Here is a 22,826-nt window from a genome sequence, read left to right on the forward strand (position 1 = left end):
TAGGAACTTCTGCTTGACTTACCAGTCCTTTAATGATTTCTAATGTGGAGGAAGACACTTGAGCTAAAGGTAATGCCAAATGTAGACTGATGGTTGCTGAAGAAGCATATGGCAGGAATGGATATTTTACCTCCGTTTCTTCAGAAAGCATATAGCTCTTCTCTTTGAAATCAATCTGGATTCCCGAATCTATCAAAAACTCTAGGCCAAGTATAATGGGTAAGTTTAGATCTTGGTCCCTCATCACATAATCTCTGAATGGATATTGATGTCCATGTAGCGCACAACTCCAGCTTACCTTTCCTAAGGCTGTCTGTACCTGACCATTAGCAAGTGAGAAAGTCTGACCTCTACTGGACTGCCACATTTCGGTGTGGGGCTTAATTTTTTTCCAGTAAGACTCCTGAAGCAAAGAATATGTACTACCTGTGTCCAAAACTGCTTGACATCTATAGTCCTTGATGGTGATTGACAGGGATAATGGGTCAAGCTGCTTTTCCACATTTCCTGACACCACAGCAATATGAGGGTTTGATTGCCGCCCTTTTACTGTTTTATTGGCTCCATTCACCTTAGCCTGATGTTCTGCTTGTCTCTGTCTCCAATAAGCTCTTTCCTCACTAACATCCTTTTCCACTAGGGTTCCCACCCGTACCATTTCGTCCACTGTAGAGACTGTGCCTCTGAGTATGCTGGCGACACGAGGATTACAGTTTCTAAGGGTAGCTTGGAGTATTTCCTGTTCTGACATGGAAGGTTTCAATCGCAGACATAAGGCTCGATACTGATAAGCAAATGTTCGAATACTTTCATCAAGTCCTTGTTTCCGTTCTCTAATTCTTCTTTCAACCTCAACTTCATAGTCATCAGGCAAAAAAGATTGTAAAAATGTCTTCTTGAATTGCCCCCAAGTTCTTACCTTCTTCTTCTCTGCAAGCCACCAATCTTGGCTGTATGAGTTAACACAGAAGGCATCATAGCTAATATCTCAGCATCATTAAGTGGTTGAATTGCAAGGTACTCATCACATCTCTCAAGGAATGACATAGGGTCTTCTCCCTCCAAACTGCCAAACCTTGGGAAATCCATCTTGATTGGAGTTTTAAAATGTATAGGATGGGTCGGCGTATCTGTGGGTAGTGGTGGACTGAAGTGAGGTGTAGATGTCACAGTGTGGGTAGAGTGAATTAAAGATTTCAACTGAACATCTCTTCGTGACATACAATCCATCATTGCTTGTCCTACTTGCTGTATACTCTTTTCTAAGATTTCTTTTACCTGTTGGCATTCAAACTTGAGTTCATTGGGTAATGTCTCCTCCAATCGCTTGATCCGTTTATGATGGTCCTTCTGCTGGGAAAAGAGGTTCTGTACCTGCTCCTCCATAACAGTCAACCTGTGATTTTGCTTATCAATATCATGCTGCACGTCATTAGAAAACACACCAAAAGATTTCTCCAGATCATATATTTTAGACTATTTTGCTCACTCTTGATTCCCAACTGGAAGGATCTTCTGCTTGAGGAGGTGGTGGAGGTGGTAATGGCAAGTATTGAGAACTGTCTTCATGCCCCCCATCCTCTACTTCATTATCCAGATATAAATGACTGAGAGATTGAATAAGGTCTTGCACTGGTTCTCGTCTGATAGTGAAAGGTGCAGTGGAATAGTCTGGTTCTGAAGTATTCTCACCCTCTGTCTCATCACATCGGTTAGCCATTGTGTGTCAATCTTATAAATCAATTATAAAGGTGAACCTAGTCACTCAATGTTCTGGCTCAATCCCAAAGTTCACTTAAACCTTCATACATTAAACACAAGGACTCATAAGAAGCAAAATCAGTCTGGTCAAAACCAAATTAACCCTCTACGTTCTACAATTTGGTTTTAGGTTTTACCTTTCAGGTCCCTGTTCGGGCGCCATTTTATGTAACACCTATCCTTTTTATTTTAGTTTAAGTATTACATGTACTGAGGGACCACACAGAATAATTTTGCTCATGAGTCAGATGTATTAAGTATAATGGCATAAATACAGAGATTTAACATGATACACATCCCAATTGGTAAATAGAGAACAACAAACAGTCCAGCACCCCAACCCACAGTCTTTCTTTTAGGACCAGTTAGGACCATAAGCTTTACTCAGTCTTTGTGCAATTTATAATTTGAGAAGATATTACTTCAAAGGTCAGGATGATTCCACCACTAAGTTCATCTGGAAGAGAAGGCCTCAATGTCTGAAACATAGCTTTGGTCTACCGCCAGGTAACAGTCAAACAGTAGTTGAAATCAATTCTCTCCATTCCATCTTCTCAGTTGTATAATCCCCCAAGTACTCCATAACTGCCCAGAACACAAACCCTCTGTAGAAACATTCAAACAAACAAACCAACAACCCATAACTATATACTACAAACCATAATTAGCAAATAAAAATAAAAATAAATAATTACTTACAGATGAGCTTAGAACTATAAAGTTCCTCAACCAGGGCAAAAGCCATGAGGTAAGCATCTCCGTGAAGGTAGAGGATCAACGTCCTACTCTTTTCTCCTTCTCCTATCCCTTAAATAGGTAGGCCCTAGCATGTTTCCAACCAGAGCGCCCCCTAATGCTCAGGCGAATATTAGCACTGCTTTACTGAGAAGCTATTAGTAAACCGTTACAGTGTCAGCTGCACATTATGCCTCTGAATCCCTTTCCATATGTAGCTCTTGTTGGACTGAGATCCGTCTGGCTGATAAAGGCTTTACTTGGCACAAAGCACTGTCTGCTTCCCTACACGAGTACACCATAGCTATAAAAAGGTTCACACAGAGTAACAAAATGCTCAGGAAGATCCAAACATGTTTTGTACCATGATTTTCAATTTAAGAGGTTTACTTTTCTTGACCTATCAACAATAATCCACTAGGCCAGCTTTTCCTCAATTCCAGTCCTCACTAATTATAACACTTTTTTAAAACTCATCAGCTTTATCTAAAACATTCTGCATGGTGGGAGTTGAGAAAGGCTGCCTTGGGCTAACAAAACGTGCTATACTATTGTTTGCCTAAATCCGGCAAGTTTATGGGGCTCTTGTAAATATAACTCAGAGTTTATTAATTGCAGCACAAAAGTTAAACAGTCTTCTGTTATTCAGTATTAGGAACTAATTATTGAAACTTCACTGAGCCATATATTTATGATTTTTCTACATAAAAATAATTTTTATTGAGCTTAAATTGCTCAAATTATTGAGCAGAATGCAAGAACATTCTGGTTGAAGAATTCCTGAAAATTGCTATAGAAGGAAAACCAGCTACACTTTCTCAAATTGGATGAGATACAAATTCCTGCTGAGTTCTTAAGATTCCTTTCAATTACATAATACATAATCTCTTTATGATTTTACTTTATCAGAATTTGCAGAGGAAATGTCTAAACAAATATTTTCTGGAACTTGCTGAACACCACACAATGGTCAGTAGGTATCATGTGGTTTGCCAATATTTATCCTCATTTAACAGATGGTTGCCCAAAAAATAAGCTATATAGTAAAATTGAACAATGATTAATATATTTGTTGCCCATAAAGAGGAAGCTAATTTGTTTACTTGTAAAAGCCAGCTTTGCTGTCACCCCGAAACTGAACACCAGTGACAGCTGACGGCTTCTCTACATCTGAACCTAGTTCCTCCTCTCTGCCAAGTTCCATTAATTTTAAGGATGCTGCATTGAAATAAGACCGTAGTGTCATCAAATTAAACATCTCAAACAAGCAAGTTCACACAACAAGAAAGCCTACATTAAAATGAACAGTACATAAAGCATGGAATGTAAAACTTTTTATAATTCATAAAATATATATATATGTATTATTCAAATGTCTATGATTGACGTGACATTGCTTTAAAAATTAAAACATTGCAACATTATGAAATTATGTAAAAGGTGTTTAGTTGAGGTAAACTGTAAGAATAATTAAAACCTCACATGCTCCAGAAAAAGAAAAAAGAAAAAGAATGACAACATCTTGCTATTTTCCACTAGGACAGAGATACAACACCATATAACAAGTAGAATTACATGCCCAAATCCAGCAGGACAGTTCTGCTGAGCATTCAGTTATGATGCTATATAAATGAGAGCCTGTCAGGGTAGCACAGTGGCCTAGCAAAGGTAGGTGACTTACACCATATGTTTGCAATTACATTTTTCAGAAGATTGTAAATGCTGACCAGCCATATTTTTCTCCCAGAATCTTGAACTTGACACCTGCTATTTCTGTCTGAGCATAATACAAGGTAAAGTGTTATTAATGCAAGATTTAAATAATCTATAACTTACCGACAATACAGTGAGATATATTTGGAGGTTTGACTGATTAATGTATTAGGAGAATTAGAGTTGAAAGTTAGACAGTGACAAGTTTAACCAAATTAATTATAAGGGTATGTTTATGTCAACTTTACCCCACAGTGAAGTCCAACCATGGGAGATGGTGAAATGGAGTGCTTCGGCCCGGCGGCCATTTTCCTCCGGAAGCCGGAAAGAGAGAGAATAGAGGCTCAGAACACCCCCTTTGATGCCAAAACAGCTTTCTTCGTGACAGATGCAGACGAGATGTACCTGAAGGGTACTCTTGTTAGTAAAGAGGGTGGAAAAGCTACTGTCAAAACTCACAGTGGGAAAGTAAGTATCAGGGATAAAAACTATTTCATATGTCACTGTGTTTAAGGCCCTGTCCACACAAAGCCAGCACTTTCCCAATCCGATCTTTTTTTTCCCTCGTTTCAAGAAATATCTGCGTCCACACGAGATTACCGAAACTGACTAAAAACGATGTAGTTTGCATGCCAGGCCAGTGTGTGGTGCTGTAGTTCTGCCACAGAAATACACTAAAAACGGAGAAGAAGAGTTGTGGCTAGCAGGGGTATAGCATTGGTCGGAGGTGAGGCAAAATCTCACGATAAAATAACAATAAATCCGTTTGCTACTTAACAGATGTGTTTTATTAACGCCTACACCGACCCCGACCCTAAACACACCCTTACAGTAACGCAGATACGGTCATTAAATGAGGCGGTATTGATGTGCGCATGCCCAGTGCCTGTAGTCGTATCCCTTAACTCTTCACCGTGCTGGACGTAGTGTGATGACATCACCGTTTCAGAAAATATACGGATTCGCTGTACACGCGAAAACGGAAGATGATCGTTTTCAGATTTACCCACTTTGGGACCCGGTTCCAGAAAATATCAGATTCATGCTTCCCAAACGCCGGATCCGTGTGGACGAAACGCTGATACGGTACAAAATGTATACGTATACAGCTAAACGCGTCTCCGTGTCAGTAGTATATTCCTGCACAACCGGAGGCTGCAGTTTCAGGACCCCAGTTTCAGGACCGCAATTCTAGGACCCTCATTTTTCGTGACAGCACCACCTTTGTTTGGAGTAGCTAAATATACATTTATTAATCACTGCAATATTATGCCCAGTCTTTTCAGTCCAGCTACAAGGATAACAAAAACATTTGTGCAAGATTCATACAGAATTTATTTTTATTTTTAAATTAAAGGATTAATTTTAATCTTTTTAATCCTTCACAGCAAAAATATATCAGTACAGGCTATAAGAACGTAGCCAAAGTATAAATGGCTGAACTTGTCAAACATTATGCATCATTTAGACAGGCTAATATTGTAGTGCAACCAGGCAGTCAGCACAGTTATGTAAGAATATACTATTGAGTATTCAGCAAGTTTCCCCAATAATACAGTAAGCTACAGGTAAATCACACACCCTTACACCAACATGCATTTGTCATCTCTTTAAGTTAATAATGTGCTGGCTAGATGTACTATAGTCATTAAAAATCAAAAAGGATTTAATAAATCATGGCCACGCCACGATCAAGAACATCATAGTAATTAATAAAACTAGCACACAAATTCTTAATTCATAGTTAGCAGCTCACTTTAGTACATTTTGTTTCTTTCAAACGTTATTAAATAAAACTTGATTGAATATCGGTACTCACAGTCTGATCGGTGTCCATCGTCCATCTTAAATTAGTGTTTTGGTGATTCAATTCGGTAGGTGGTGCTGTCACAAAAAAACTAGGGTCCTAGAACTGCGGTCTTAGAACTAGGGTCCTGAAACTGCAGCCTCCGGTTGTGCAGGAATACCCTTCTCCTCCGTGTGGACGGGACCTAAGTCTGCAGAGGTTAAAGATCTTCGGTTGAATATCATACATATGTATGAAAGTCTTTCTTGATCACTTATCACTGTTCATTACAGACAGTCACGGTAAAAGAAGATGAAATCTTCCCCATGAATCCTCCCAAGTATGACAAAATTGAGGACATGGCCATGATGACCCACCTCAATGAGCCTGCTGTGCTGTATAACCTCAAAGAGCGTTACGCAGCATGGATGATCTACGTAGGTCTCAGCAAACCATATTTATTCCTGGGATGGGGCGGCAGCATTGTAAAACTGGACTATCTATCTCTGTTTCAGACCTACTCTGGTTTGTTCTGCGTCACTGTCAATCCGTACAAATGGCTCCCAGTCTACGATTCAGTCGTTGTGGCTGGATACAGAGGCAAAAAGAGGATTGAAGCCCCGCCTCACATCTTCTCCATCTCTGACAACGCCTACCAGTTCATGCTCACTGGTAAGTGCATTCCAGAAGTACCTCAACAAACAAGAGATAAAAAGACAATGAAAAAACCTTTACAATAACAAGAGTAAAGGCATTTTCTATAATTGCTGTTCCAACAGTGTTAATAGATATGCCAAATGCAAATATTACGTATATCCTTCTATATAATTTACTGGACAAAATAAATAGATAATTGCTTCACATGAAAGAGAACTGATACTGTTTTTGTTATCTTAAGTTAACTACTAGTTTATTTTCAATGAGTAAGTGCTTCATAACAACCACACTTTTGCGTTATTGCATGAAAATGAAGCATAGCGTCAGGTCTGGGAGGTCACATCAGTCAAGCTTGCATCAGCTGACTCTCAGCTGATCCACATCCACCTATAGGAATACAACGCTACATTTAAGTTGGTTCTGTCTTGCTTAGCCTAAGGGAGTTTATCACTGCTCTTCCTGCTCTTATCCATGATAGGCTGCATGGATGGGCAGGGAGTTCTTTCCACAGTATGCTAATTTGCAATCATCTTGGACGATAGTGGTCCTTACAGAACCTCTTCTAAATGAGCTTATATTAATGAATATAAATGAAAATGTAAGGTTATTTATTAACCTATTCTTGTATTAACAATGCAAGAACTACAAACAATTAGTCAATCATTTAATATACACTTTATACCTTCTAGTTATAGAGTGCTTTTCAAAAACACAGTTATCATTTCACGGTTTAATTTCAGATCGTGAGAACCAGTCTGTCCTGATTACGTAAGTAAATATTCTTTTGCTGAAATATCCTGTAGCTTTTCAATTATAATGTAAATTTTAATGACTAAATAATGATCTATTGTGAACCTCCAGTGGAGAATCTGGTGCAGGAAAGACTGTGAACACTAAACGTGTCATTCAGTACTTCGCAACCGTTGGTGCAATGTCTGGACCGAAGAAGGCAGAACCTGTCCCTGGAAAAATGCAGGTTAGGGAATATCTCTTCAAGAGAATGTTATTGATTACAGCACATTTCTCCATTTCTGGGAACCCACTTACCACAATGTTTTCACAATGATATCTAAAATATTTTGGAAGGTGGGTCCTGAGGACTAGAGATACATTGGATTACACTGGATTATAGTATTTGTGTTTTACCTAATGACTATGCATTGTCCTACAATTACATATAGGGATCATTGGAGGACCAAATTGTGGCAGCCAACCCTCTGCTGGAGGCTTATGGAAATGCCAAGACTGTGAGGAATGACAACTCCTCTCGTTTTGTAAGTTAAATTAATTAATCATTATAATAGGGATGCACAAAAGGAATGCACTGAAGTGTCAAAATTTAATGTCGGCACGTTATTTGAGCAGATTGTGCATTTCTGGTGAGTGGTACATGAGTGGAGTATTCACTTGGGCCATGAGCGATTGAGCAGAGTGCACAAGTGCAGCCAAACATTAAGTAATCTGCGTAACTCTCGGCTAGAAGTTTTGCATCTTCAGGGTTACAAAGTGGTGCCACTTGCAAAGTTACAAAAAAATGCTGTGAGAGCGAAACCTGGGGGCTAAACACTGAGGGGGGCAACATATGTTTTCAACTCATATTTTTGGGCAAAAAACAAAAATGCTTTTGTCGGCTTACAATTTTCATTGTCCGAAATTTTAATGCATCCCTACATTATAACATTATACAACTTCAGTCACACCTTAAAAGCTGCCAAACAGTTAAGCTTTTGTAAATTATTTCATTCTGCTTAGGGTAAATTCATCAGAATTCACTTTGGGACCACTGGAAAACTGGCCTCAGCTGATATTGAAACTTGTGAGTAACATTGTTTAAAGCTACAATATAAATATTTAATATGGAGACAAAATGGGGAGGTTTTTTTTCTTTTCTTTTTGTAAGATCTGCTGGAAAAGTCAAGAGTAACATTCCAGCTGTCTGCTGAGAGGAGCTACCACATCTTCTACCAGCTCATGACCGGACACAAGCCGGAGCTGCTGGGTGAGAAATCGACAATATTGTGCATTTCATTTATTACCATATTTGAGAACACTGTTAACATGATGCACATCAACTCTTTACAGAGGCCCTGCTCATCACCACCAACCCTTACGACTATCCAATGATCAGCCAGGGTGAAATCACTGTCAAGAGTATCAATGATGTGGAGGAGTTCATTGCCACAGATGTGTGTGGACAGCTACAGTATTAGTAGTAGTAATAGTTGTAGTAACTGAGTTCTATGAAATATATCTGCACAAACAAACATAAAAAAACACCAGCATAACCTGAATGACATACAATATAAGATACCATTCTCTTTGAATCAAATAATGTGTGTTTCATTTGGCCATTGTATTACAGACTGCCATTGACATTCTGGGCTTCACTGCTGATGAGAAAATCAGCATCTATAAGCTGACAGGTGCTGTGATGCATCATGGGGGCATGAAGTTCAAACAGAAGCAGAGAGAGGAGCAGGCCGAGCCTGATGGCACCGAGGGTAAGACTACTAGCACATGCTATTAACAGTCAAAACATTCACTTCATTAGAGACAATAATGCATAAATCTGTTCCTCCTTAGTGGCCGATAAAATCGCCTACCTCATGGGCCTCAACTCCGCCGACATGCTGAAAGCTCTGTGTTACCCCAGAGTGAAGGTCGGAAATGAGATGGTGACCAAAGGCCAGACAGTACCACAGGTGATTACTAATCTCCTGGAATAAAGTTAGAAATGTCTCTCAGACAATCATAGTTGGGGAAGTAAAAGTAAAATGATACAATCTACACTGACCTTTGGATTTCTCAGGTGAACAACGCCGTCTCTGCGCTCTGCAAGTCTGTCTATGAGAAAATGTTCTTGTGGATGGTCGTCCGTATCAATGAGATGTTGGACACAAAGCAGCCTAGGCAGTTCTTCATTGGTGTGCTGGACATCGCTGGATTTGAGATCTTTGACGTGAGTGTCAGCTATCAAAGTCTCTGTAACGATCTGGATATAAAACATAATAGACTATAGTAAGAACTTGTCTCTGTTTAATTATCAGTTCAACAGCTTGGAGCAGCTTTGCATCAACTTCACAAATGAGAAACTGCAACAGTTCTTCAACCACCACATGTTTGTTCTGGAGCAAGAGGAGTACAAGAAAGAAGGCATTGACTGGGAGTTCATTGACTTTGGTATGGACTTGGCTGCCTGCATTGAGCTCATTGAGAAGGTAAGAGACATTCAGCAAATTAAAATGATTATTCATATTGTGCATGTTCTTGAGCCTGAATATTTCTTCATCAGCCAATGGGCATCTTCTCCATCCTTGAAGAGGAGTGCATGTTCCCCAAGGCTACAGACACAAGCTTCAAAAACAAGCTGCATGATCAGCATCTGGGTAAATGTGCAGCTTTCCAGAAGCCCAAGCCTGCCAAAGGTAAGGCTGAGGCCCACTTCTCTCTGGTGCACTACGCCGGCACTGTGGACTACAACATTAATGGCTGGTTGGACAAGAACAAGGATCCACTGAACGACTCTGTTGTGCAACTCTACCAAAAGTCATCGCTCAAAGTGCTGGCCTTCCTGTATGCCGCTCATGGAGGTGCTGAAGGTACAATAACCATTTCCTCAATTCCTTTGTGTTTTAATTATGTACAAAACACATGCTTATAAAAAACAAAAAATAATTAGATTATCAGAGTTAAACATCATGTAATCGCAGTTTCTAAAGTTTCATGAAAATATGACTATGCATAATAACAATTAGATTCAACAGGATTCAAATAAATATTTATTGAAAAGGTTGGTGAAAAGCAACACAAGATCAATAAAGGCAACTCCTTTCATTAACATAAACAGCTGAGGGAGGCGGTGGAAAGAAGGGAGGCAAGAAGAAGGGTGGTTCCTTCCAGACTGTCTCTGCACTTTTTAGGGTAAACAGATTCTCTCTTTTAATGAAGGTTAACTTTTACACCATTAAAGTTTAGACTACTGACAAAAATTTCCACAGGAGAACTTGGGTAAGCTGATGACTAACCTGAGGAGCACTCACCCTCACTTTGTGCGCTGCTTGATTCCTAATGAGTCCAAGACTCCAGGTAAACTTAATCCCAGAAGACTCAAGTTTTGAAAATACCTCTGGAACCTAAAAAACATTTTCATTGCAGGTCTGATGGAGAACTTCCTGGTTATCCACCAGCTCAGGTGTAATGGTGTGCTGGAGGGCATCAGAATCTGCAGGAAGGGTTTCCCCAGCAGAATCCACTATGGTGACTTCAAGCAGAGGTAAAGACACCTTTGGAGCCACTGAATTAGAGATGACGATCTTATCTTCACCATCTTTTGAATATTTTTCTCAAAAAAAATTCTCTGTCTGTCCTCTAGATACAAAGTATTAAATGCTAGCGTCATCCCTGAGGGACAGTTCATTGACAACAAAAAGGCTTCAGAGAAACTCTTGGGCTCTATTGATGTTGACCACACACAATACAAGTTTGGACACACCAAGGTGATCAATCCCTAAAATGTAAATTCTCTCATGATTCACTTGCCTTCACACTGTAACTTGTAACATTTTCTTTCTTCTGTGGAGCACAAGAACACATATTTGAAGAATTTTCAGCTGTTTTTTCTCCAGAAAGTTATTGTGGTCCAAAATGAACGGCCTGAGTACATTTTTAAATGCATTTTTGGGTGAAGCATTCATTTAACATGTTTAATCATTCCAGTAATTACTAAATTACACAATGGCAGTCTAAATAACTCTGTACTTGCAAGTTTGATGCAACAGTTTGAGGAGGGAAGGCATTGTACTAGATACAAAAGAGCATCAAAAAGATGTGGTGATTATGTCTGCCTTCTCAGTCCGCATTGCAATTCATCTAAAATCTGTTCAATTTGTGTTTGGGTTGGGGCTTTGTGCTAATCAAGTTCTTCCACACCAGACTTAGTAAAGTGTGCACAATGTCTCTGGCCATTAAGAATTACAGACATTGTTATGCCTCCCCAAACTCTTGAGTCAAAGATGAAAGCACAGAATTATCTAGAACATCATTGTATGTTATAGTATAGAATATAATTTATTTTCACATCGAAGTTCATGAGGATTATTTGGCTTCTTCAAAAACTATTATCTTCCAAATGTTCTTGTAGGTGTTCTTCAAAGCTGGTCTCTTGGGTACTCTTGAGGAGATGAGAGATGAAAAACTAGCAACGCTGGTTACCATGACTCAGGCTTTGTGCCGTGGATATGTCATGAGGAAAGAGTTTGTCAAAATGATGGAGAGAAGGTATGATTTAATTTACAAAATAGTTTGGAACACATCTGTTTGTTATGAAAGATTGATAATGGCAAATTTACTGATTGCAATTTACACAGAGAATCAATTTATTCCATCCAATACAACATCCGCTCATTCATGAATGTGAAACACTGGCCATGGATGAAGCTCTACTTCAAGATCAAGCCTCTTCTAAAGAGTGCAGAGACTGAGAAAGAAATGGCAGCCATGAAGGAGAACTATGAGAAAATGAAGGAGGATCTAGCAAAGGCATTAGCTAAAAAGAAAGAGCTTGAGGAGAAAATGGTGTCACTTCTTCAGGAGAAAAACGACCTTCAACTGCAAGTAGCATCTGTGAGTAGTTCAGCTCTTACTGATTATAATATGGATACTACAGCTATAAAAATAAGCCATTAAACTAAATCCATCTCAATGAACAGGAAACTGAAAACCTCTCTGATGCTGAGGAGAGATGTGAAGGTCTCATCAAAAGCAAGATCCAGCTCGAGGCAAAACTCAAAGAGACAAATGAGAGACTGGAGGATGAGGAGGAAATCAATGCTGAACTGACTGCCAAGAAGAGGAAACTGGAGGATGAATGCTCTGAACTGAAGAAAGACATTGATGACCTGGAGCTCACCTTGGCCAAAGTGGAGAAGGAGAAACATGCAACAGAAAATAAGGTCAATAATCTTTTCACATGTTCTTCACACTGCTGATTGTTCAGGATCTTGAGAATGAAACCAGTGAACAATGTTTCCATTTAGGTTAAAAACCTGACAGAGGAGATGGCCTCTCAGGATGAGAGCATTGCCAAGCTGACCAAAGAGAAGAAAGCCCTCCAAGAGGCACACCAGCAGACTCTTGATGACCTTCAGGCAGAGGAAGACAAAGTCAACACTCTGACTAAATCTAAGACAAAGCTTGAACAGCAAGTGGATGATGTAAGATGTTTGGCATGACAATAAAAGCATAAATTAATTGTGTCTCTATACCAGACTTAAATGCTCTGTTTTCTGTAACAATAGCTTGAGGGCTCACTGGAGCAAGAGAAGAAGCTCCGTATGGACCTTGAGAGAGCCAAGAGGAAGCTTGAGGGTGACCTGAAACTGGCCCAGGAGTCCATAATGGACCTGGAGAATGACAAACAGCAATCAGATGAGAAGATCAAAAAGTGAGTGGACATCAGTCTTTATAAAATTACGCAACATTTGTATTTTGCACATTTTACAAAACAATACTATAAATACAGGAAAGACTTTGAGATTAGTCAGCTTCTCAGCAAGATTGAGGATGAACAGTCTTTGGGAGCACAGCTTCAGAAGAAGATCAAAGAACTTCAGGTAACACTAACCCTAATCTTTTCTCTGTATTATATGAAGTAGTTGCACAGTTGGGAAAATCAAGGTAACCAGTATCACTGTGTAATTATTTTTATTTATTTATTTAGGCCCGTATTGAGGAGCTGGAAGAGGAAATCGAGGCTGAGCGAGCTGCTCGTGCTAAAGTGGAGAAGCAGAGAGCGGATCTCTCCAGGGAACTTGAGGAGATCAGTGAGAGGCTTGAGGAAGCTGGTGGTGCCACTGCTGCCCAGATTGAGATGAACAAGAAGCGTGAAGCCGAATTCCAGAAGTTGCGTCGTGATCTGGAAGAGTCCACCTTGCAGCATGAAGCTACAGCCGCAGCTCTGCGAAAGAAGCAGGCAGATAGTGTTGCTGAGCTCGGAGAACAGATTGACAACCTCCAGCGAGTCAAGCAGAAGCTGGAGAAGGAGAAGAGCGAATACAAGATGGAGATTGATGACTTGACGAGCAACATGGAGGCTGTGGCCAAAGCAAAGGTAACGTCTCTAGAGGATTATTAAATATAAAAGCATCTTTACAAACATCTAGATATAACTTTGAATCTCTTTAGGCTAATTTAGAGAAGATGTGCCGTACCCTGGAAGACCAGCTGAGTGAAATCAAATCCAAGAGTGATGAAAATGTTCGTCAGTTGAATGACATGAATGCACAACGTGCAAGACTTCAGACTGAAAATGGTAAGACAGAGTGAGCTACATGAGTAAAAACCTCAAAAAGTGAAAAGTTTTGTATGTTATTATGTTTAATAGTAATATCTGTAACCTATTTTCAAGGTGAATTTAGTCGGCAACTGGAAGAGAAAGAGGCACTTGTTTCACAATTAACTAGAGGAAAACAGGCTTATACACAGCAAATTGAGGAACTCAAAAGACATATTGAGGAAGAAGTCAAGGTGGAGTTATACATAATTAATTTGATTTTTTATAATATAAAAATTGTATAGATGATAACTCAAAATGTTCTGCCTGACAGGCCAAGAACGCTCTGGCCCATGCGGTTCAGTCTGCCCGCCATGACTGTGATTTGCTCAGAGAGCAGTATGAGGAAGAGCAGGAGGCCAAAGCTGAACTCCAGCGTGGAATGTCTAAGGCCAACAGTGAAGTGGCTCAGTGGAGAACCAAATATGAGACTGATGCCATCCAGCGCACAGAGGAGCTCGAGGAATCCAAGTAAATACATCAATGGAAAAAGTCCTAATTTCTCTACATTTAACATTAAAAATATTAGCAAGATTTTATAATTTTATTTAATTTTGCTCAGGAAAAAGCTGGCCCAGCGTCTGCAGGATGCTGAAGAATCCATTGAGGCGGTGAACTCAAAGTGTGCCTCTCTGGAAAAGACCAAACAGAGACTGCAAGGTGAAGTAGAGGATCTCATGATTGATGTGGAGAGGGCAAATGCATTGGCAGCCAACCTTGACAAGAAGCAGAGAAACTTTGACAAGGTGAGACAGACATGGATAACCTGTAAACCTAAAACTTGAATTATGGACTTATTCAATTAACAATGACTACATTTCTTTCATTATCAGGTGCTAGCAGAGTGGAAACAGAAGTATGAGGAAAGTCAGGCTGAACTAGAAGGCGCTCAGAAAGAAGCTCGTTCTCTCAGCACTGAGCTTTTTAAAATGAAGAACTCCTATGAGGAAGCTCTTGACCACCTCGAGACCCTGAAGAGGGAGAACAAGAATCTGCAACGTAATGCAACTTTTATTTGTAAACAAAAAATAGATGTAATAGAACAGAAAATCTTACACTTATGATTTTTAAACCCTTTTAGAGGAGATTTCTGATCTCACTGAGCAGCTTGGAGAGACTGGAAAGAGCATTCACGAGTTAGAGAAATCCAAGAAGACAGTGGAGTCTGAGAAATCAGAGATACAGACTGCACTGGAAGAAGCTGAGGTGATATTTTTGAGATACAATGCTAACATTAAGAAACGATTTCTTTGAATAATATTAAAACACTGACTAGGTCTGACCCTTAAAGTAAAAACCTAATTTCTGTTAATTATTTCCTTCTCAAATCCTCATAAATGTGTTTCTAAAAAGTACATTTTTGTCTTTTGCCCTTGTAGGGAACCCTGGAGCATGAAGAGTCCAAGATTCTTCGTGTGCAGCTGGAGCTGAACCAGGTGAAGAGCGAGATTGACAGGAAGCTTTCTGAGAAGGATGAGGAGATGGAACAGATCAAGAGGAACAGCCAAAGAGTAATTGACTCCATGCAAAGCACTCTGGACTCTGAGGTCAGGAGCAGAAATGATGCCCTGAGAGTCAAAAAGAAGATGGAGGGAGATCTGAATGAGATGGAGATCCAACTGAGCCATGCCAACCGCCAGGCTGCCGAGGCCCAGAAACAGCTCAGGAACGTCCAAGGCCAACTCAAGGTATCTTTCTGTAGAACATGGAATTGCAATAAATACTGAATGTTGGACTAAATAATTATGACACATGAATTAACCAAATGAAGAGAGCTAACAAAGAAAGAATGTTGCCACAGGATGCCCAACTGCACCTTGATGACGCTCTCAGAGGACAGGAGGACATGAAGGAGCAGGTGGCCATGGTGGAGCGCAGGAATAACCTGATGCAAGCAGAGATTGAGGAGCTGAGAGCTGCACTAGAGCAAACAGAGAGAGGCCGTAAAGTGGCAGAGCAAGAGCTGGTGGATGCCAGCGAGCGTGTGGGACTGCTACACTCACAAGTACAAAAAAATGACTACATACATTTAACAAATTCAGGAAACACAATAAACTTTTATATAAATGTACACTAAACAATATGCTTACAACCCCCAGAATACAAGTCTTATGAACACCAAGAAGAAGCTTGAGGCTGATCTGGTCCAAGTTCAAGGTGAGGTGGAAGATTCAGTCCAGGAGGCCAGAAATGCAGAGGAGAAGGCCAAGAAGGCCATCACTGATGTGAGTGCTGACATTCTGCTTCTCTACTCTAAATTAAACAGTTATTTGCATTGTCTTTAGGAGCATGTGGTAAGAAAGGCATTTTTATTTATATTGGTTGGTTAATTTTAATTGATTGATATTGATATTTCAGGCTGCCATGATGGCTGAGGAGCTGAAGAAGGAGCAAGACACCAGTGCTCATCTGGAGAGGATGAAGAAGAACCTGGAGGTGACTGTCAAGGACCTGCAGCACCGTCTGGATGAGGCTGAAAGTCTGGCCATGAAGGGTGGAAAGAAACAGCTCCAGAAACTGGAGTCCAGGGTAAATTTGAGTGTTCAGGAGCTTAACAAAGCACATTCTTAGGTGTACTGGTCATAGCAGAGATTTGAGAGGCAAAACTATTAATCTCTACTGAAGGTGCGTGAGCTGGAGTCTGAAGTTGAAGCCGAGCAGAGACGTGGTGCAGACGCTGTGAAAGGAGTGCGCAAATACGAGAGGAGAGTGAAGGAGCTCACCTACCAGGTAAAACTACCCAGGAATTAGACATGTTCCACCTTTTACAACATACAGTTTAACTAAGACCATGGCCATTATTTACACCCAAAGACTGAGGAAGACAAGAAGAATGTTACCCGACTGCAGGATCTGGTAGACAAGCTGCAGCTGAAAGTGAAGGCCTACAAGCGCCAGGCTGAAGAAGCTGTAAGTCTAATATCAAATGTCTTGAGCATGAAGTTTTAGTATTGACAAAAAAATGTAGCGCCCTGAATGCACTGCTATGAAATGGGTTGGATATCTTGTGTAATCATAAACAGGAAGAGCAGGCCAACACTCACCTGTCCAGGTACAGGAAGGTGCAGCATGAGATGGAGGAGGCTCAGGAGCGTGCTGACATCGCAGAGTCCCAGGTCAACAAGCTGAGGGCCAAGAGCCGTGATGTCGGGAAGGTAAGCCAACTGAGAATGATCATGCAGAGAAACTCTAAAAGGTTAGTTTTTATACATAATATGTGTGAAACAGTTTTCACAAAATCTGATTATATTATTTTGTACTATCAAGGGTAAAGATGAAGAATGAAACCACACCTACAAGCAAGAAGACAAGAAACCACACCTACAAGCAAGCATATGATATGACTTCCTTGTGTTGAGTTTTCCTGTCTATTAAAATGGCAAATTAAGATTTTGTGGTCCATTATTTTTTCGCCTTTCAACCTTTATCACATAATCACTGTTTTAACAGACATTTATAGTCATCTATTAGCTGAATTTATTTACAAAACATCTCATCATTAACCATTTAATCTTACTGGTCAGAATTTTCAATATCTATATGAATATGTCTTCCCCAGAGTTCTAGAAAAAGATGCAAGTAAAACACCTTAATTAACAGATAGAACTATTATAATTTGTACATATATTCTTTAAAGGGTATATTACTGATATATTTTGAGAATTATACTCCTGCATATATATTTTGCTCATAAGACTTTTGCTCATTAGAAATTTGTTAACGGTTACTATTGTCACCGGTAGTATAACAGAATTTGAATTGAAAAGACAGGTCCAGCTGCCAATCCCAGCCATCCTCCATCCACTTTCACATAGTTCAAAACTACCAGATAAGTTTTGACCTCCCAGATGTGTGTGACCACCCCAAGAGCTGTGTGTAGCATCACCACCCTTCCCACACTTGAAAAAGAGGCAACCAAAAGTGGCCCTGACAATGACGGCCCAGATAGGAAGCATCTGTGCAAAATACAGAGGTGAACATCCAGAGAAGGAGGCAAATGTCCACGAGAACCAACCAGTGTGACCTACCCCCCATCGATGGGGCACACCAACCAGCTCTCATTAACATCCACCCCATCCTCCAGACAGCTCACCTGTGCATCGCCACTCAACAGTACACCTGGCAAATGGGTCGCCTCATCCCGGCACTTCCCATCTGAGCCAACACAGTCACCCACAACTGCCAGAGGTGCTGCACACATCATGCACATCTAGGATGGCCAACACGACTATAAAAATAAACAAATAACAACTGGGATCAACAGCCAAAACCTGTGTTTTCAACTGAAAAATTTGTATGAATTCTGACTATGCTGTTTCCCACCGGTCACTATTGTGACAGAATATAAAACCTAATATTTCACTAACCAACATAAAAGGACATAAAGTTTGTATGTAAGGGAGGGCTAAAGAGGAAAATGCATGTATTCATTTGTTAATGATGAGGATATTATTTTTTGAGGTTTGTTAAAAATATTAAATTATGTGACAAAAGTTGTATGTCCAAATTCGCAGTACTCATAAAAGAGTAGGCAAAAATTACCCAGGTGACCTACTTCTTCCGGAGAGATTCTGAAATGTGTATACAATGTACATTTTACAAACCCGATTCCCAAAAAGTTGGGACACTGTACAAATTGTGAATAAAAACAGAATGCAATGATGTTGAAGTTTCAAATTTCAATATTTTATTCAGAATACAACATAGAGGACACATCAAATATTTAAACTGAGTAAATGTATTATTTTAAGGGAAAAATAAGTTGAATTTAAATTTCATGGCATCAACACATCTCAAAAAAGTTGGGACAAGGCCATGTTTACCACTGTGTGGCATCCCCTCTTTTTATAACAGTCTGTAATCATCTGGGGACTGAGGAGACAAGTTCAACCCAAAGCTCAACTTTAGGAATAGGAACGTTGTCCAATTCTTGTCTAATACAAGTTTCTAGTTGTTCAACTGTCTTAGGTCTTCTTTGTCACATCTTCCACTTTATGATGCACCACCAAATGTTTTCTATGGGGGGAAATATCTAGACTGCAGGCTGGCCATTTCAGTACCCAGATCTTCTATGCAGCCATGATGTTGTAATTGATGCAGTATGTGGTCTGGCATTGTCATGTTGGAAAATACAAAGTCTTCCCCGAAAATCTGGATAGGAGCATATGTTGTTCTAGATCTTGGATATGCCTTTCAGCATTGATGGCCTTTCCAGATGTGTAAGCTGCCCATGCCACACACACTCATGAACCCCAGACCATCAGAGATGCAGCTCCTGAACTGAGCGCTGAGAACAACTTGGGTTGTCCTTGTCCTCTTTAGTCCGGATGACATGGCATCCCAGTTTCCAAAAAGAACTTCAAATTTTGATTCGTCTGACCACAGAACAGTTTTCCTCAGAGAAAAAAGCAGGCCCAGAGAAAACGCCTGTGTTTCTGGATCATGAGGCTTCTTCTTTGACCTATAGAGTTTTAGCCAGTAACAGCGAATGGCACGGTGGATTGTGTTCACCAATGTTTTCTGGAAGTATTCCTGATCCCATGTTGTGATTTCCATTATAGTAGCATTCCTTTATGTGATGCAGTGCCGTCTAAGGGCCTGAAGATCATGGGCATCCAGTATGGTTTTCCGGCCTTGACACCTACGTTGGATGATATTATGCTCTGTAGATAATGATAACTTCAAACTTCTGATATTGCTCCACTATTTTTGCCACAGCAATGGGGGAATTGGTGAACCTCTGTCCAGCTTGACTTCTGAGAGACACAGCCACTCTGAGAGGCTCTTTTTATACCCAATCATGTTGCCAATGGACCTAATAAGTTGCAAATTGGTCCTCCAGCTGTTCCTTATATGTACATTTAACTTTTCCGGCCTCTTATTGCTACCTGTCTCAACTTTTTTGCAATTTTTATTTTTGGTAGCTTTCATAAAATCCAAAATGAGCCATTTAAACTGTACTGTAGCAAAGTGGAAACTGTTCTGTGGTCAGACAAATAAAAATAATAAGTTATTTTTGAAAAACTGGGACGCCACGTCATCCAGACTAAAGAGGACAGGTACAACCCAAGTTGTTCTCAGCGCTCTTATCAGAAGCCTGCATCTCTGATGGTCTGGGGTTCATGAGTGTGTGTGGCATGGGCAGCTTACACATCTGGAAAGGCCATCAATGCTGAAAGGTATATCCAAGATCTAGAACAACATACTGTATGCTCCCATCCAGACATCGGGGAAGACCTTGCATTTCTTAACATGAAAATGCCAGACCACATACACATCAATTACAGCATCATGGCTGTGTAGAAGAAGGATCCGGCACTGAAATGGCCAGCCTGCAGTCCAGATCTTTCACCAATAGAAAACATTTGGCGCATCATAAAGAGAAAGATGCGACAAAGAAGACCTAAGACAGTTGAGCAACTAGAAACCAGTATTAGACAAGAATGGACAACATTCCTATTCCTAAACTTGAGCAGCTCGTCTCCTCAGTCCCCAGACGTTTTCAGACTGATATAAAAAGAAGAGGGGATGACACACAGGGGGAAACATGGCCACGGCACAACTTTACTGAGATATGTTTATGTCATGAGATTTAATATCAACTTATTTTTCCATTAATTTTTTTTTTTCAGTTTAAACATTTGATGTGTCATCTATGTTGTATTCTGAATAAAATATTGAAATTTGAAACTACTAAATCATTGCATTCTGTTTTTATTCACAATGTGTACAGTGTACCAACTTTTTTGGAATCAGATTTCAAAGTACTTATTAAAAATAAGCATCTACTTAAGATAGTATGTGAATTTGGACACAGCCTGTATTCATTCAATATACATAATGTATACCAAAAGATTACTGCACAAATATAGGTCAACCGTTAAACACCCAACATCATTCGAGGAGAGGTTCAATTGCAACAACTAATGTGATGATCCACAGAATCAGACACTGCAGCATTTTTTACATTACATTTTCCATTATGAATTATAGTTGAAGTATTAATTACATTTAAGGCTTCTTTACACCGGGGCGATTATCGTGCGCGTTTATCACCAACGTTTAATGCCTCATGACTAAACACACTGGCAAAACGGCCAAAACACCAGCCGTAAAACCATTGTTCTGAAAAGACGCCTCAGGTTTTTTTGGGTTGTTTTTTTGACGCAGTGTCTGGCCAACCACTGGCCAACCAATGAGATTGGTGATTTTCTTCCCATGCCTACAGCTGCTGAAGCTACAATAAAACATGACTTGGTGAGTTTCCTTTGAATCCTTTGATCTGCAGTCAAATCAAAAGCACCATCTACTATCAAGGATTGAATCTGCACTTTCACTTGGCGCATCACCAGTGAAAATTGCTTAGGTATAAATGCAAAGACGCGTCAAAAAAGCCTTGAAAAACGCTGGCGATAAGCATGCACAATAATTGTCCTGTGTGCATAAGGCTTTACATTTAATCATTTAGCAGAAACTTTTATCAAAAGTCACGTACCATTGAGGAGAGCAATAGATGCAATCAAATCAGCAAAAGGGCAACAATATGCAAGTGTTGTGACTAGTCCCAGTGCAAACTGATGAGTAGAGGGGTGACGTGCACTTTCTTCGGCTCCTTAAAGATCACTCTTGCTGCAGCTTTCTGGATCAGTTTCAAAGGTTTGGCAATGCATACTGGAAGTCCTGCCGAGAGAGCATTGCAATAGTCCAGTTTGGAGAAAGCCTTTCTAAACCAATATATAAAAAAGAAAACAAAACTCAACAGAACTGACAATTTGGAACAGGCCATTTCTCAAGACCTCCTGTTTTAGATAATTGTACTCTGACCTTGAACTTTATTAATTATATTAAGATGGGATTTCAAAGTAGTTTTATGTTGGATAAATCGCCCAGACATGATAGGACATTTAAGACATTGCTTCCTTCTTCCTAGAGCTCATGTTGAAAGATTTTATTTAAAATAATTCGCTATTTGGGTGTGCTAGGGCTGGGCAAAATACAGAATTGGAGAATGAGCTCCCTTTGAGTTTAGAAAGTTGGAATTTGATTTGATTTGGCCAAACTCCACAGGAGGTTTAACTGGAATTAGGGTTTCAAACCCCACACAGAAATTTAAAACACAAGTAATGCATTTTATAAAAATGAGCGTTGTGTGTAAGTTCAATAAAATTATCGGTACAATGACTTTTTTTTCTCCAAAAACGGTAGTCTTTTTGACTTTTTGAGTAGTCATGTTGCTGTTGGATTGAATATATCCACAACTCAGCAAAAAAAACAGATCTTTATGTCCGCCAAAAGTCAAAAATCTAAAGATTATGGCATAGCAAGTGAGTTTTCTTGCACATCATACAAAACTTCTGCTCATGTCACAATAGGTTTGCATTTGAACTTCAAACACATATTTAAGCTAGCATTGCAAGAACAATATTACTCATAGTACTATTAGACAAGACACTTACTGCATGTTCATACAAGCTAGAGTCTCAAACTGTGGCTCTAGCTTGTATGAGTAAATCACAGAGTAAAATAATATACTGGAAGTACCAACTGGACATATTCAACAAATAGAAATGTTAACAAGCCAGTTTATTTTATCTTATTACTTTAAGTTAAATAGAAAAAAATGAAGCAGAAGACTTACTGACAGTTCCTGTCAACCCTTCACTGCTGCTTGTATGGATAAGTGACCTAATCCTCATAATACAAACAGCAGCTGAGCTATATTTATGATTTTTCCATATAAGCACATGCTGTTTATAACTTTGAGAGTCATAATATTACTATGAGTCCAGTTTACTTCATCCCATGACCACTGAGATTTAATGGCCCAATAAAAAAATTTGTCAG

At 39.7% G+C, this 22,826-nt stretch overlaps 1 long non-coding RNA gene and 1 pseudogene across 1 annotated transcript; one reads left to right on the top strand and one right to left on the bottom strand.

Moving 5' to 3' along the window:
• Positions 1 to 22,826, top strand: part of LOC137040770 (uncharacterized) — a 52,073-nt pseudogene that overhangs the window by 15,951 nt on the left and 13,296 nt on the right.
• Positions 17,027 to 22,654, bottom strand: LOC137039831 (uncharacterized). The gene is made up of 3 exons (XR_010897771.1): positions 22,621 to 22,654; positions 21,478 to 21,662; positions 17,027 to 17,146 (listed from the first exon to the last, which is right to left on the bottom strand). It is a non-coding gene; the product is annotated as an uncharacterized lncRNA (long non-coding RNA).

Source organism: Pseudorasbora parva, chromosome 14 (assembly GCF_024679245.1).
Source record: "Pseudorasbora parva isolate DD20220531a chromosome 14, ASM2467924v1, whole genome shotgun sequence".
Taxonomy (NCBI): Eukaryota; Metazoa; Chordata; class Actinopteri; order Cypriniformes; family Gobionidae; genus Pseudorasbora; species Pseudorasbora parva.